A 15,554-nucleotide genomic window follows, 5' to 3' on the forward strand; every position below is an offset into this window, starting at 1 on the left:
ATAGGTTGATGCAAGTTAAATGGATGCAGCAGAGAAATAATGTTCAAGGTTTCACGAGACACTTTGCTTTCTGTCTTTCATATGGAAGCATTAAAAAAAAAAAAAAAAAAAAAAAAAGGTCAAAATAAATTATAGGAAATTTTAAGTCCAGAATCTTTAAATTAGAAAATTTTAAGTTAGTAATTTAGGCTTAATGGCTTAATACACAGGTCTATAAAATTCTAAAGGGTAGACGCTGTCTATCCTGTCTACCCTCAAGCCTCGCCACTGGTCCCAGGATATTCAAGTTAGACACTCGATACCAGTGGCGTATTTACGATTTTGTTTCGGGAGGGGCTTTGCTAACTTTCGGGGGGGCTTTGCCTGAAAATGTGAAAATTCTGCAAGATATTTCATATACTTTACTATAGTAAGTAAGATTTCGGGGGGAGGGGCTTAAGCCCGGAAGCCCCCCTAAATACGCCACTGCTCGATACTAAATATTTTACTAAAAATATCCAATGAAATATTGGTTTAGTAAACTGATGGAAAATTATCGAATATTCTATATGCTTAATAAGTAGTTTTGTTCAATATACATTACGTAGGATTCAAGATAATTTCTACAAATAGTTCTATTTTTTTTAGAGTCAAATGGGGAAATATATATTTTAAGAAAGAACTGATGTACTTTATACGTGGACTTGACACTGTGATATATCGAAAAGAGTCTGTGACATCGCGTCGACAAAGGAAAAGCACCGATTGTTTGTCGGTGTGGTTCTGCAAATTTTAAAGGATTTATTGAAGTGTAGGCCTTCATTGCGAACCAACTTGTAAGTATATACCCAAAATAGTAATTGCATACATCATATTCTAACTACTACGCAAAGTTAACAAGATTGATTGAAAAAAATATGATGCAACTTCGTATAACGGAACTTCGCTTGCATGCGGGATCAATTTCACTTCAAAATTAATTTCGAGTTGCTACAAGTTTAGAGCAATGTAGAAACTACAGCAATAAGTTGATAGTCCTGAATTGTTTTGTTTTATTTTATTTGAGTGTTATATTGACAGAAAATTAGGGTTAAGTGCCGTATCCCCGGACCAATTTTAGGAAATTTACCGGGTCAATTGGAGAATTTACTGCCGAGAATTATTAGGCCTATTTAACTTTTGGAGTAATTATTCTTTGTACATAACGTGAACAATATGTCTGCAAATACTCATTCTTCGGATAGAATTTCAATGTGATGTACAATTTCTATGGGCCTGTGTAAAATCAGTAGTCGAATTGAAAATCAGTTACTATTGTTAATCCTCTTATGCAAAGACTTCTGCACGGACTTGATTTAGGTGAGAAATTGCTTTTCATTGCCCATCTGCTACCAGAACATGCTTCGTGCCTTACTGCAAAGTATCTAAAATAGGTCCATAGCATTGGGCTACTGACTTGTTGAAGATTAGACCTACGTTCTTATAAATAGGGAGATGATAAGAACAACTAAGATAAGTTTATTAAAAGAGCTAGCGGGTGCAATTCAAACAAGCAAGAAAGAAGAATAAGAGAGTTAAAAAATGCAGTGATGGGCTAAGCTGCCGCAGATAGCGGGCCCGGATGAAACCCACATGAATCTGTTTTTTAAGTGTTTTTACTTTCACATATCTTACCTATAATTACCGCTGTTTCATTTCTGGCCTTCACTAGTCACTATTAACCACAAATATTTCCTATTTTCATGCTTCTTTTGCGGCTTGTGTATAGCCCGCTCCCCCAGTTCTTTGTCACCGGAGCTGGAAGTCACTACTACTACTACTGTTACTACTACTACTACTACTACTGTTACTACTACTACTACTACTGCTGCTGCTGCTACTACTAATACTACTACTACTACTACTACTACTACTACTACTACTACTACTATTATTACTACTACTACTACTACTACTGCTGCTACTACTACTACTACTACTACTTATATCGAGAACAGAACCCAACCTACCCCCTGCGGGGCTTCTAACCCCTTCCTACTACTACTACTACTAGTACTATTACTATTGCTACTAACTACTACTATTACTACTGCTACCGCTACTACTACTACTACTACTACTACTACTACTACTACCACTACTTATATTAAAACTTCCTTACCACAAGATATACATCCTAAATCTTTATAACAAGCGATTCCGATTCATTATGAACTAATATGAATCGTCAGAATCACTATGATTCGTTTAAAATCACTGGGGGGAGCGGGCTATACTCAATCCTCTTTTGCTTTTTCTTACATCCGTATACATCAGTATAGTATTACTGCTCAAAATTAGTACCTTCGAACTGTTAAATGTTGCAAACTACACACAACTTATTAATGACTAAAACAATACAGCCGATTAAATATCATGTCTTCCCAAAGGGTTAGGTTAAATTTACATTGAAGTTGTACCACTCGAACGCGACGTTATATCACGTTGTATCTAGTCCAGTTTGCACACACGACTTTATTGATAAACAAAGTAATTTACTTACGTTACGAAACATAGCTGAGCGAGCGAAGGGTGTTAGAAGCCCCACAGGGATCGTTTTGTTCCACCTTGACCCCCATGATAATACAACAGCATACATATCCTAAGTTAGTTAATAATATAGTGGGTTTGAAACACTGGTCAAATTATGCTCTACTGCCACCTCACCTCATATCGCATCAATCCGCGAACACATACAGTATACAATTAACTTGTGTTTACTCCCTTATTAATCGCCCTACAGTAATGACCTTTCTAGTGTTTGTTACTCTCACTATGACATTTAGTGTGATTCTGTTTATTCCTCCGTAAATTTTGTATTTCGGGACTGTCATCTATGGCAGTTAACCCAAGTTTTGTAGCTGGTATGAGATTTGGCATCTTGATTTACTACCAGTATGCTATACTGGCCCAATTCGACCATTGTGTGGAACGTTTACAGATTATAATCAAATGGACAGAGTTTCTCGTATTACTTAGATCTTTCAGATGTATATTTCCTTAACCACTCCCAGGTTTTCAACTAGACAATAATGACTTCTAAACATGTAGGTTAGGTGAGTTTGGTTTCGTTCATTTACTTAGTACATAGGTTTGGCAGGATGGGGGTTTAGTCCCTTTCAGAAGCCAATTTGTTCAGTATCAAAATTCGATAAGCTTAATTCAATTTTTGAAACATTCTGGGTTTGTGGTGGACAAACACCGTGTGCGTGAGTTTTCTCAGGGTCTCTCCATTGCCTTCTACTTTTTTTTCATTCTTCCATTCCGTTCATTGCTATTATCATGATCATCATCTCCCTTGAAACTTGTGGTTGTGTGATATTTAATTATTTCCGAGCCGCGAACACTTATGAAGCCATCATCTTTAACTTACAGGGCATAAACGTTAATTGAAAGAAGATAGACGGTATTTCAAGTCAGTTCCAATAGAAGATTTGGTGGAATGAAAAAGTGGGAAGAATCGGGAAAATTTACAAACATAATGTTACCCTTCATACAACAAGCCAAGGGCGCCAATTTCTCTGTAAATTTTGGGGGCCCACTCAGACACAGAAGGTATATATATGAGGATGTTAATGCAAATTGCATTCAAATTATGCCAAATATTGTATATTCATAAATACACTACCGGAACCCACATGAGCTTTAGGGGGCCCGGCCCCCCAGGATCGGCGCCCTTACAACAAGCGTGCGGCTACCATGCTTCATAATACGAGCTGCAATCAAGTTATAACACCTCCATTTTTTTTTTCAATGTGATGATGCTATCTAATGCGCGTTCGTGAGCGCCAGGGCCGTGCCGTGGAAAATCAGCGCCCGGGGCGAGAGTATACGACGGCGCCCCCATATATATATTCCAAGCAATTTTCCCTATCTTTTTTCCTTTTTTCTCCCGAATTTTTCGCCCTTCTTCGGCGCCCGGGGCCGTTGCCCCGCTCGCCCCCCCTCATGGCACGGCCTTGGTGAGTGCGACGGTTCAAAGAAGGAAGGACGTCGTGTGACAACAAAGTAAAACAATCTCGCCCTCGTACAAGCCGATCTGATGACATACTCGAACGAGTGGAAGTGTTTATGCAAGATAGTGTGCATAGTTCCCACGGAAATGCCAACTTCGGAGGCGATGTGTTCCACATTCGTTCGGCGAGTCTCCAAAAACAACTTTCTCTATTCGTTCGATCATGTCGTCTGACCGGCTTGTGCGAGGCCGAGATTGTCTTTTTTTGTTGTCACATGTCTCACTCAACAGGCGATGAATCTCAAGCGGTGTCACATCACGCAAATGGAGAAAACGAATTACGCAATGATTACACGCTGTTCTTGTAATGAAAACGTCGACATTTTACGAGTATCGGAAGTATAAAAAACAGTCACCACTGCCGCTGGAGTTCTGTATGCCATACGGTCTTCCTATCCCTGTCACGCATTTACAACGAGTGCTCGCGTATTTTAAAATAAACGGCACATTTCTATGTTACCATTCCTGAGGAAGGGGGGGGGGGATGTAAGTGTTACAATTTCAATGCACCTCGTACTTCAGGGAATTCTGAATTACCTATGATATGTGTTTCTACTAAGTTATATACACAGCTGAAAACCCGTATAGAATATGAGTGAAGATAGCTGAAATAAACTTGAGAACAATACCCTTGAAAATCTGAGGCACAGTGACTCAGCGTGGTAGGTGTTCAGCTCTGGTGCGAAGAATCCCTAATTCGATTCCGGATCATGTGTGATTGTGGTGGACAATATCGTGTGCATGGGTTTTCTCGGTTTTTCCCGTTTTCTCCCACATTTTTGTTCCATGAATTATTTGATAATCATTCATTTTCATTAATCTTCTGTCACGTTAAGCTTACACGGCATATTCGTGGGACGTAAATATAAAAATTTCGTTTCAAAAGTTTATTTTTTGAAGAACATGATATATGCTCAGTAAAAACACTTAGCCGAAGCACCCAGTGCTTTTGGGGTTAATATAGGTTGATGCGAATTAAGTGTCCGGTTTGACGTAGTGGGGAAGCCTTCCTTAACAACACAACAAAGGGATAGACTAAAGTCACGCGTTTAACGTCACAAACATGGTATATGTCCAGCGAATAAGTTGAACTCAGAGAGATAGGAGACAGTGCGCTGTTGAACAAGGTCATTTGAAAATGCACCATGGAGAACATAGAATTGCAAGTTACTTTTTTTTAGACGTCAAATTGGTATATTCAGGCTTTGAAAAAAAAGTCATTTAGACCAAGAATGGCGAATGAACGCATGTTGGTTTATCAGATTTTCGTTCCGGGGATATTATAATGCAAATGAGTCTCGCAGGCACCAACCAACACCATATTTGAATGAGCTCTTCAAGAACAGCGCAGAAGCAGACTCTCGGAAAAGTGTTCCTGTCATTGCAGACGAATCAGGCATACACCTTACCACTGTCGTTCGACGATTCTGTGCAGTCAGTAAGGTGAAAAAGTTGGGCTCATAGGTGCCACAGAGTTGACTCCATCTGAAAGTGTGCAGATCTTTGAGTGAATGGAATAACTTGGAATGGAATGGAATGGAATAATTCCTGCATCTGGTTGTCACTTATGAAATATGGATCTACGACAACCACAAATGGTCAGGGCAGTGGTTCGGTCGTCAGGGTCCAGAACAGTGTCCCGAACCATCCATCTTCCCGCAGAAGATGTTGCTGCTGTTATGGTGGTTGTGACCATCAGGTCTTTCTTTCTGAAATCCAGCCCAAACTTGTCTTTCTCCTGAAATCTAGCCCAAGCTTGTCTTTCTCCTGAAATCCAGCCTAAGCTTGTCTTTCTCCTGAAATCTAGCCTAAGCTTGTCTTTCTCCTGAAATCCAGCCCAAACTTGTCTTTCACCTGAAATCCAGCCCAGACTTGTCTTTTACCAGAAATCCAGCCCAGACTTGTCTTCCTCCTGAAATCCAGCCCACACTTGTCCTTTTGGAATCCAGCCCAAACTAATCTTTTTCCTGGGGCCGCGGTGGCTCAGTTGTAGAGCGTTCATCTCTGGTGCTAGGGGTCTCGGGTTCAAACCCTGCTCCCGCCAAGTGAACTTTGTGGTGGATAAACACCGTGTTTGTGGGTTTTCTCGGGGTTCTCCCGTTTCCTCCCACTTTCTTCATTCCACCATTTCATTCATTACTCATCATCACCGTCTCCTTTAGCCTAACCGGCATAACCGTGGGACGTAAAACTCAAAAATTTCATTTCATTTCATTTAATCTTTTTCCTGAAATCCAGCCCAAACTTGTCTTTCACCTGAAATCCAGGCCAAACTTGTCTTTCTTCTGAAATTCAGCCCAAACTAGTCTTTTTCCTGAAATTCAGCCCAAACTTGTCTTTTTCCTGAAATCCAAGTTAAACTTATGCGGAAGCATCCATCAACAGACATAGTGTCGTCATGTTGCACGACAGCTCATGTCCACATGTCGCTCAAAAGGGCGTGCAGACTATCCATGTGTAACGTTATGAAATCTTTTCTCAAACACCGTATTTTCCTGATGTCTTTCTCTCCCACTACCACATCTTACAGCATCTCGGTTACTTCTTGCAAGGGAAAACCTTATCCAATGATCGGGCAATGCAACATGCGGTTGAGGACCATTTTCGCATGATAAGGCTCCAGACTTCTTTAGCCACGCAATGCAATCATCGGCTGAACGATGCTAAGAGTGTGTATGGTTGCAGATAACGACTATTTTGATTAGCCAGGTATTTCTATATGAGGATCTAGTATAGATTGAATTAAACTTAATGAATGCCACTTGAAGTGCCATGTATAAAATATGAATAGCCTACATCTTCGGAATCTAGCTTAAAACATCCCGAAGAGGAGCATTTGAGATTTATGCTCGAAATATAGATGAGTAAGAGTACGGAGTACGCATCACTGCAGGAGCACATAGGTTAGTATTTTTGTCTGTAGAATTTATAATATGTTCTGTATGTTCAGTTAACTGCTATTAAAATTTTCATTTTATGGTCTCTGGAAATGACGCATCAGGGCTAGACATTTCATTCGGATCAACCTAGTACAGTGAAACCTCCCTTAACGGACCCCTCTCAATAACGGACACCTCTATAATACGGACAGATTTTTTTGTCCCGGCAAAAATATATGTTCTCTTACGGAACAAAACCCTCCCTTTTACGGACACTCAGATACGGACGCGGACAGTCCTTTTTTTCTCCCAAACGTTTCAATAACCTCTTCATAATGGACAAGAATTATTCTCGGTTCTGTCATACATTACAGTCGAAACAAAAGTCTTTTCCCCACAAGTCTATCTATCGTGAGTCTAGACCTGGTGGACCAACAAACAGAACAAACTGAACTTACGAAATCCTTTTTTTTTTTTTCTGTCCGCAATAAATTGCTTTCTGGCGGAAATCCTAGTAAACCTTCAAGAAGCAATAATACTCATGCAGGGTCAGTCGTATGGCCAAGAATTCAAGGAGAAAGATCTTCCCTTCCCTAACAAATTTAGTCCTTTTTCCTCTGGGCCTTGCATCTTTCCTGACAATTTCATAGATAACAAAACAAACATTGTTTGTTTTACAACAACAGTTTCAACGAGTAATGTTTCCTCTCTTAGTTTTTGGAAAAGTAACATTTTTGTGTACAAATTGGCGTGTCGAACAGTTGAACAATTAAAGAAATATGCCATTAATCGCGGTGACACCCAAGCTCTTCAATTGATCAAACAGTTACAAACAAATTTCGAACAGAAACTAGTGTCCCTAGGATTACAAACAACTATTGAAGACCCCCCCCCCTTCCCCCCCAAAAAAAGCATATTTGGTGAGTTTGTTGTCCACGTTTCCAGTATTTAATAATAATATTGCATGCTCTTATTAACCTATTTTTACTTTTAGAATAGGCGGTACGTGAATTAATGGATTTTTTTACAGGGTGATGACATGTACTTAAGAAAATTACATTACACGCATTATCTTTTGCTGTATACGAATATATTAACACATCCCCCAGCAATAATATTATTTAACAGAAATGAATTTCTCCTGCATCCTTCCCAGTAATTCAAATACGTACCATATAGAGTATTTTCATATTGAATTTTACATATTTACGCTAATACATAATGTATTTACTGTATATTACTACATACAATTACCGTTGTGAAAAATTAATTTTTTATAACCTCTCTGTAACGGACAAAAATTCTCGTCCCATTGGTGTCCGTTATTCAGAGGTTTCACTGTACTTCTTAATGATAATTAAATATGCATCCTATTAAATCAAGTAGTTTTTTTTATGACTTATAGTGCATATAATGTCAGTAAAATGTACACTCGTGGAAGAAGTAGCTACTTCACACTTATTTTAATTTAAATTGAGAGCTCCCTCGCTGCTATATGCTTAGCATAAACGCCTGTGTCATGGAACGTTCGGGCGTTCATTTCCGGTGGGAGCTCACGTGGTTTGGCTCCCTCGTTAAGATTTAGGTCCCCGTCTCATATAGTTTTGCTGCTTTAAAGGACAGATCCAAAAAAATTAATTTAAATTGAGTATTTGATTCTCTACATAACTTTTAAGTGAGAGTTTTTAGCCTTTATGCCCACGACTCTGTAGAACTGGATACAATAAAACAAACTACTACTACTATAATTAAAGATTATTGTTATATTTGGGCCACTTCCGGATTTAGTCCAAATCCACTTCCACTCACCTGTGTCCCCCTGTTCGTATGGCATTTGTCTTCTGATCACAAGTCTTCTTTCATCCTTACGTTTGTGCTGAAGCTGGTTGAAAACAGGGGCGGACCAAGGCAAAATTTTCATTCAGACAAAGTGATTTCGCCCCTCCCACCTAGTCTTAGCATATATTTTACATTTTATTACAGTGATTTTAATATTTTAAACCCACTTTTCAAAAAGAAAAATTAATACTCAAATACATGATATAGGTTCATTCTATGAAACTCTCTTCTTTCATGGTGGAATGGAAAAAGATTATGTAATTGACACTATTTACAAGAATATAAATCAAAAAAGTCAGTAGAAAACACGCCTTAAAATTTACTTTTATGAGGCTCGTTTTGGCGTCCCGGGCAGTCGCTGGGGTTACCCGGCCTTTGGTCTACCCCTGGTTGAAAACTTTAAAACTGAAACTTCTGTTCGACATTTCTGGTCTTTTTAACTCTGATAGTAACTTTCAACAAACTATATTAAACCAAATAAGTGTAGACTCACTTTATATGTATTATTTATTTTCTTTTTCCTACCCAGTATTCGCTTTCGTTTTCTTCTGGCAGCTTTTAGCGAGGACGAATTTCCTAAGAAAATATTTTGAATTTCTTACGTTTACATGGGAGGTTTATTTATTTTTATGCCAGTAAGTAACGATTTAGCTAATATGATGTGATTCTGGGTTTCGATACCTTGGTCTTTGTGATTAGGGAGCTCTTTTCGCAAGGTATAAGGTTCAATTCCTGTCAGTTCCTTTCCCAAGTTCAGCATTCGAAATATTACGTGCGACTGAGCTCCGTACATATCCAAGGAAACGAAATTCGAACCTTTGTACCACAATCGGATTACAGCACCAATACTCAATTGTGTTCGTTGTTTGTGGCCCTTTCCTGCCAATGAGAACAACATCAACGATACCAGGTACCTAAGTTCACTTCTTCCTTCCAAGATTCGAGGCGTAAAGAGTAATAATGAAACCTGTAATTCCCGTAAGGTAGATGTCTCATAAAGCACCGGGTTCGACTCTTAGTAATGTCGCATAACCTCGGGAGGTTAGGAATGCTAGGTATACATTAAATATTGCAAGATGGGCCTAATGTTCGGTTTAAAAGATAAATTCACTGCGCCGCTGGATCCGTCTTTCTGTGGCCACAGTTTGTTGAGGAGAGGGTGTTCTCCAATGTGCATAATTTGCAATGTTTCTGTGGCCACAGAAAGAAGGACCCAGCGGCAAAAAGAATCACGTCATAGTAGTAGCCCTAAAACTTGTGAATATTAAGATCATTAATGAAAATTAAAATCTTTAAAACAACGCTGAAGAGCACTGCTAACAACTACATGGTTTCAATCGTGAAGAGGACATTCAAGATTTTTTTTCTTAAGAGCCGTGAGCTGTCAAAAACATCGTGTAAAAAGGAAAACCAAGTAACTCATATCAGGTTAGTCTTCATTTGTTTAATAATATAATGTGCGTGAAACATGAAATCTACAGAATGTCCCACAAATGGATTTACCCTGTTTGATTGTTAATAACAGAGAAGATATTAAAGATAACCTGATCAAATTGTTATTATTTGGCGCTCTCATCACTAGTGTGTGTGTAGCCATTCATTTGTTTTTGTTTTCTTTCCCATTCATTTGTTTCGCTTTTTTCCAGTTCAGTTGTCAGTAGCGACAAGTAATTTGCAAGATGGCCGGGAACTTTTCCTTTGAGCATGAAAGTGGATTTTAAAGTGTTTCTGAAAATGAGAGAACATGAAAGAAGTGCAGCGACGATGGCGGACAGAATTTGAATACTGTCACCGACACAAGTAACAGTTACGAAATCTCGCGATAAGTTTGAGAGAGAAAGAACCGTGTGTAATCTGAAGAAGGGATTGTGTAGCGGAAAAAATCAGAAGAGGCCGAAAGAGAGGGTGTAGGCAGAGTTACAAACTTTCACAAGGTCCGCTCAGAAGTCCATACGACAAGCTTCGCGTGAATCATGTGTAGGCAAATCAAGTGTTTATCGCAATTTAAAGCAAGCAAAATGGAAATCCTACATCGCCAGGTTACTTCACGCAATCAATGAGGACGATCCGGATAGGCGCCTCCGATTTCGTGAATTGATTTGCGATAATGAGCAGTACACTGGTTTGATTCTTTGGTTTGACAAGGCGACTTTTAAATTGGATGGAACCATCAATTGTCACAACTGTGTGTACTGAGAAAGAGACATCCCCATGTTTTAAAAGAAACAGCTGTTATCTTCCTGGCTTATCCGTGTGGTGTGATATGTCTGTTAGAGGACTTGTTGGACTACCATTTCTTGAACTAACAGTGACAGGTGTAGAGTACCTTAACATGTTGCAGGAAAAAAAAATGTATCAACTGTATCCAGATGAAGATTGATTTTTTCAACAAGATGGCGCACCGAGCACATTACCAGTTTTATTTGAGTACGAAAATACTAATAGACATATACAACCTTTGAAGAACCAGGCTATGGTAGTACGCTTATCTCAGGAGTATAGAATTCCAAGTTCAATCCCAACTCACGTCAAGTGGACTTTGAGGTGGACAAATACCACGTGTGTGGATTACTCGGAGTTTCTCCTGTTTCCTTTCACTTTCATCATTCCTCTATTTTCATCTATCTCACCATCACCATCTCGGTGCATAATTGTAAGAATTTCCTCTTCGTCAGGGAACATTCTATGGCAATGCCAAATTTGATTCATGATCTATTTCGTTTGCCCGATTAAAAGTGTTTTTTTTCTTCTTTCTTTCTTTCTTTAACTTTTACTACCTTTCTGATAAAACATTTAGCGAAAGTGCTTAAAGTATGTCTTCTTTAACCCTTCATACACCAAGGCAGGGTTAAAATATGTCCACACTTTTAAAATGATTTTTGTGGGTGTTAAAATGATTTTATTTAGTATCTTGTCAGAACGCAAATTTTGTGTCAAAAAGATAATACATTTTATTTTTTGCCGTTCAATATTTTATTTCTTTAAAATGTAACCGCAAATCTTTAGAGAAGTTTTCGTAGTGGACATAAAGTATTCCTTACTTGGTGTAACTTATTGCCATAATGTGAACAAAGTTATTTCCAGACCGTATTTAGTTGAATCAGGTTGTATTTAGTTGGATAAGATCGTATTTAGAAAGTAGAAAATAAGTAGTGTTTATATAATAAACAGTGAAGTATTCTTGAATATTAACAGGAGTGCCACAGGGAAGCATAATTGGACCTTTTCTCTTTCTGGTGTATATTAATGATCTACCTGATTACTTATTAGAGACATCTGTTATGTATGCCGATTGCCAACAGCACGATATTTATAACGAAAAATTAAAATCGAATCATAAAAAAAATACAGACCTTATAATATCGTCTCAGTAGTTTCACAATTGGTACAGTACAGACTATTCCTCAATTAATCCATTCGCGAAACAATTAAATGCGAAATTAATCTCGAATGTACATACTATGCAACTATGTAAAAAGTTATCGAGAGCAGTGTATGTATTACGTAAATTAAAAATAACTATAATTAAAATCTATTAATCACTGCATATGGTGCATATTTCCGTTCTTATTTGACATACGGCATTTATTATGGAGTAATTCTTCTGGGCCACAAACAGTATTTACATTTATTAAAAAAAAAAAAAAAAAAAAAAAGCTACGAACAATAACAGGAATTCCAGGGAGAATTTCTGACCCAAAATAGTTATAACTATTTTGGAATAAAGTTATATAACCTACTTCCATCTACAATTAGAGGAATAGAAAGATTAAGAACTTTGAGTGCTTTTGTAAAAAGTTTGTATGTACGAATATTACAGAATTTCAGGAAGAAATCGCTGAGTTAGAGTAGGAATCCTTGTGTATTAAAAATTTTGATTTTTCTTTCTTTGGTAACAAGTAGCTAGTAGACAAGTGTAGATATATATCATTAACTTATTATTATTATTAGGTATTCTGTCTTTCGGCAGGGCCTAATGAGTTTTATTATTATTTTAGATTTGCTCCTGGAAATGTTTCTTCCATGTTTCTCGATCTTCAACTTCCTCTTTCAACTCCGAATATGTTCTTCTATTTTTCAAATCATCGATCACTTGTATTCTTCTTCCTATTCCTCGCTTTCCTTCCATCCTCACTTCTATGGCGGTATGAAAAAGACAATTTCTTCGTAAGATGTGTCCATTCCAATTGACCTTCCTACGAAGGATGCTGGCTAAAAGCGTCCTCTTCTCTCCTATCCGTTTTAAAACTACTTGGTTTGTTGCTCTCTCTCTCTCTCTCTGTGCAAACTTAAATGTTGTCATTGTTTATTACAACATCTTGTTGTTTAACAACAATAAACTTTTCTTATTTGTATTCCATTCCAGTTAAATATCGATGGCATTGTTTGTCAATAAGATATACTTTTATTATAGAAACAAGTGTGAGTCGTCATTCCTCATTGGAAATAGTGAGTGAATTAGAACCACATGATTTTTTACTTTGTGTTGAAAGTAAATAATATGACATGTTATATAAAAGTGATATTGAGCAAGAACTAAAAGTTGCATACTTACTCTGTTCGTAGTCTTTAGTTATTTTAGTATATTATTAGCACAAAATATAGTAAAGTATTACATTTTTGTGAAAGAAAATAACAATTCAATCTGTGGACATTTTTTAAAACTCTCCCTTGGGATATGGTTTTACACGTAATCTCTTGGTGTACGGTACCGAAAGTTAATATTGTGAACCGTAGCGGCTTTTCAGAGAAGTCACATCAAAACGGCGTATAAAAAGCATTTTGTATATTAGCTAAATTTTCTTTCAATAGTTGGAAGGGATAAATTTTATATTTTTACCAACGCGACTTCCCTCAAGAGTTGCCACCGATTGTTTTCACTATTATTATGGTAAGCAATTTGTTAGATACATACGTATATACACGAATCTAAGACGCACTTTTTTCTGCCAAAATTTCAGGTATAAAATGGGGGTACGTCTTAGAATCGCATAGAAAACCCCATACAAATTGATGGTGAAAGTTTGTGTTCAGAAGTGAAAGTGCGTAAGCAAGATTCTTCTGTTCACACTATAAGTAAGATTGTAAGATACTACCTTCTTCTCTTTTTAATCTTGACATTTAAATATTTAGTTTGAACAAATAATCCCGTATGATTTAATTTGTACTGTCAAATTCTGATTTGCTTCATTGAATATCCAGGATCCATCTTAGAATTGAAACAAGAAATTGACACAACTTTTGAAGTTTAGAAATAGGGTGCGTCTTAGATTCGAGCATATACGGTATTAATCTATTTACAAATTTTATAAGCACTAACAATGTCGTCGTCGACTCCAGTGGAAGCCTACACTGGCGCCGCATGGGTCTCATTATACGTCCATAGTTGGCATCTGACAGCAAGCAAAAGATCTAATAACTATTCAGATTTTTCTTTTCGAATAACTTATGCATTGTAATTGTTACTAATGTGGTAATTTTGTGTCAATAAAGTTTTGTGTTTGAAAATGAAATGAAATCTGTAAGTTTTACGTCCCACAGTTATGCCGGTTAGGCTAAAGGAGACGGTGATTATGAGAAATGAGTAAAATGGGGGAATGAAGAAAGTGGGAGGAAACGGGAGAACCCCGAGAAAACCCACGAGCACGGTGTTTGTCCACCACAATGTCCACACGGCGCGAGCTGGGATCGAACCAGGGACTCCAAGCACCGGAGGTGAACGCTGTACCACTGAGCCACCGCTCCCCCAGTTTTATGTTTGGTGAGTTGTTGCACAATATTAAATTAGTGGTGACAACCATGGGTGGAGTTATGGGGGCATTGACCGCCTCCAACATTTTGACAAAAAATAAAAATGGCCTATAAGTTGGCCACCTACCAAAACCTCCGAGACCGACCAAAAAATTTGTCCCCACTGCTCCCCCCCCCCCCCAGCAGACAATTCCTAGCTCCGCCTTTGGTGACAATGTTATTGTGCAATTCTCATTTCGTGAATTGAAATGAAATCTTTCAGCGTAATGTCCCACAAATATGCCCTGTTAGGCTAAGGGAGACGATGATTAAGGCAAGTGAATGATGATGGAAGAATTGGTTGAATGAAACGTGGGAGGAAACGGAAGTACCCCGAGAAAACCCACAGGCACGATGTTGTTCACCACAAACTTGCTTGGCCGGGTCCGAACCAGGGAACCCACGTACCAGAGGTAAGCGCTCTGCCACTGAGCCGCTATATTCCCCAGTTCTCATTTCGTGTATTGTTGTGAAGCATTGAAAGTTTACCTTATTTCAAACATTTTAATATGCTGGTCGTTCATGGTTGAATTGAATGCATATTTGAACTGCATGTTTTGTAGCACATTCTTTAAAAAAATGTGACTGTTTAGGTAATAAGAGTGTTTATTGGTTAATCTATATATTAAAATGCTAGGTTTATATGTTTGTCTCCAAAGAAAAGTTTATATGTTTGTCTCCAATCCTTTCGACAATGAGATCTCGAAAACCACAAGTGCTAGAAATATGCCGTTTTCGCTGGTCGATTCTAAATTTTGTAGATTGTCCAGTTCTAATTGAATATTTAATAAACGTGGCCATTATTATTTTATTACATTTTTTAGGAGTACACTGGAAGTGTTGAAATTTTAAAAAAGTAAAACATCATATCCTATGAGTTATACATTCCAACACAACATTGTTGTATACAGGGGTTGCATATTTCACAGGCGTTTGTTTCATGGCCAAATCATAATGAAGATTGAAGGATAACTATTTCTCCAGTCTAAGATGAATATTGTTTGGGGTATTTT

At 37.8% G+C, this 15,554-nt stretch overlaps 1 protein-coding gene across 1 annotated transcript in view; it reads left to right on the forward strand.

The window, feature by feature from the left end:
* The first annotated feature begins 684 nt into the window (after positions 1 to 684).
* The window catches only part of LOC145684265 (uncharacterized), a 70,174-nt gene continuing 55,304 nt past the window's right edge, over positions 685 to 15,554 (forward strand). Inside the window, exon 1 of the mRNA XM_081756395.1 lies at positions 685 to 815. The gene's annotated coding sequence lies outside the window, so the exon portion shown is untranslated. The remainder of the gene's footprint in view (positions 816 to 15,554) is intronic.

This window comes from Thermobia domestica, chromosome 4, assembly GCF_964235325.1.
Source record: "Thermobia domestica chromosome 4, izTheDome1.hap1.1, whole genome shotgun sequence".
Classification (NCBI taxonomy): Eukaryota; Metazoa; Arthropoda; class Insecta; order Zygentoma; family Lepismatidae; genus Thermobia; species Thermobia domestica.